This window comes from Tamandua tetradactyla, chromosome 5, assembly GCF_023851605.1.
Source record: "Tamandua tetradactyla isolate mTamTet1 chromosome 5, mTamTet1.pri, whole genome shotgun sequence".
Taxonomy (NCBI): Eukaryota; Metazoa; Chordata; class Mammalia; order Pilosa; family Myrmecophagidae; genus Tamandua; species Tamandua tetradactyla.
In genome coordinates this window covers 161,147,144-161,149,606 of record NC_135331.1, presented here as the reverse complement: position 1 = coordinate 161,149,606, position 2,463 = coordinate 161,147,144, and positions in this window count along the sequence as shown.

The window sequence follows — 2,463 nt, the reverse complement described above, 5'->3', positions numbered from 1 at the left end:
ATTGCTCTGCCTATAGTGATGATTTTCCATAGGACTGGGGCTCAGCCCTTAGTATTTAATTGGTCTGGGTGAAGCCAGCACATTTTCACAACTTAACAGTTAAAACTAATGTGTGCCAGAGTAGAGAGTCACAGCTCTAAAGAATACTACCTGAGGTGATATCCCTTCTAGAGTTTTCTATCTCAACAAATGAGGCTTGGGACTGCAGAGGCTTATAATTTACAGTTTTGGCTCACCAGGGCTGAGTGATGCTGGTGACAGAGGAGAGAAAATAGCCTATCTGATATAAAAGTTCTTAATTTACACACTCTGCCTTCAAGGAATTTACAAATAACTAAGTCTAAATTTGGGAGAAGGGCAATGATAGATACAAAGTGTCATAGTAAAAGATGACACAGTTAGTCTCTTAGGATGGATGGGGTGTATAGGAGAAGTAACACTTGACTCCAAACTTGAAAAACAAGTAAGAAGGTGATGGGTGTTGAAGGGAAGAAGAGAGGAAAACTTCAGGAAATAAGAATATCTCCCTGTAAAATCAGAGAAATATAAACTAAGTATATTTCACAAATAATCTGGATTTTTTGTGATAAAGCACAATGATATAATAATAATGACAGAAGGTCATGTTGGCGAGTGAACAGAGTTGTGATTTGGACTCTACTACAGTCATAAAACCAGTAGTGAAACAACAATATTTTTTTCCTAGAAACTGATGATATTTTAATTTATTTTAAATGTCAACAACCTAAAAATTAATCTTTTAGAATGTGAAATGTTTTGAATAGACATATATTAATTATTATTCAATAAAGCAATTTCATTTGAACTTATGACCCACTTTTATATCTAGACACCCAGTAAATGTTAATTTATATGGATTTTGTAACCCTCCAAAAATTGGTTATCGATAACTTTTCAGTTGGTTTAATACATAACAGGAATAATAAAATATTTAAAAACCAACATTCTGGCATCGCATGAGTGGTTCCAGCAGTAAATATTCTAATCAATTTGTATCATATTAATTCGATTGAATGGCAGTTGTTTACTTTTAAACTCACTAACTTAATGGAAGTAACAGAAATTTACAAAAATATAATTGAGAAAGCTTTAAAGTGGAAATAAAGAAATTCTATCTCTCATTGGGCATCTGAAAACAAGTGTTCAGCACTTTAAGATGAGATTTCCTCATTTGTGTTAACTTTCAAAATAATAATACATGGAAAATGTTCATTCAATGAATAGAATATAATTTCTAAAAAAAAAAAATCTGCCCTATATATAATTAGCTAAGTCTATATAAAACTTGTGAAAATGTAGATTGAAAATCAATACATATAAAACCCATACTTATTTGAAAGCATCAAATAGGCTTGATTATAAAAGAAGCTAAATTTTTAGTGATCTTGCTTTTTCCAGCTGGTAAGTTTGAAATGCTTATATACTTCAAGGTTAAATTGATAAAGATAAAATGATAAGTTAAAATAAAGGAAGGAGTACTGGGTCCTGGATAGAAGAAATTTTGCAGAATGAGAAAATGATTATTCCTACTAAAGAAGACTCATATCTAGCCCAAGTTCTAGTTCTTGAGAGAAAAGGATGGCAAGATAAGTTAAATTAAGCAGAAATTCAACTATTTAGCATACACTTAGTGTCATGGTCAGATTCATGTGTCAAGTTAGCCAGGTGGTGGTACCTGTTTGTCAGGTTGGGCAAGTGCTGGCCTGTCTATGCTATGAGGACATTTCATAGAATTAAATCATGATCATGTCAGCTGCATCCACAGCTGATTCTATTTGTAATTAGCCAAGGGGCATGTCTTCTGCAATGAGTAGTGCTTAATTTAATCACTGGAGGCCTTTTAAGTAGGATTTAGAGGAGTCAGGCTCTCTTCATCCAGACCCTCCATGGGAGTCATAAGCTTCACGGCCTGCCCAACGGATTTTGGACTCGACATTCAGTGGTTACATGAGATGCTTTTATAAATTTTATATTTATGGATATTTCCTGTTGATTCTGTTTCTCTAGAGAACTCTAATGAATACACTTAGCTATATGAAGATGAAGGCTGATAGTTGAAAATGACTCAGTACTTCTCTATTTGAATTAAAGGAAAGATAGTAATGTGTTCTATTAGAATAAAGACAGAAGCAGATCCATTACCAGTATATTTGATTTCAGTCATTAGTGTAAATATATGGTCTGATATTCGGTACTCATATTTAGAGGAGGGTAGATTTAAAGTGTAAACTAAGAGTTAAAAGGTTTAACTTCAGTTGGGTATCCATTAACAAAAAAGTTTCCTGGGCATCTAATGTAAACATAATAGGCTAAAATTAGAGAAAACCTAGAAAAACAATAGTACATTTGGAGACATGGTGAAAGATTCCAGAAATATAGAAGACTAAAATGCAAAAAAAGGTTTTTAGAAACCTGACTTGAATACAGTATCGATCATTATAT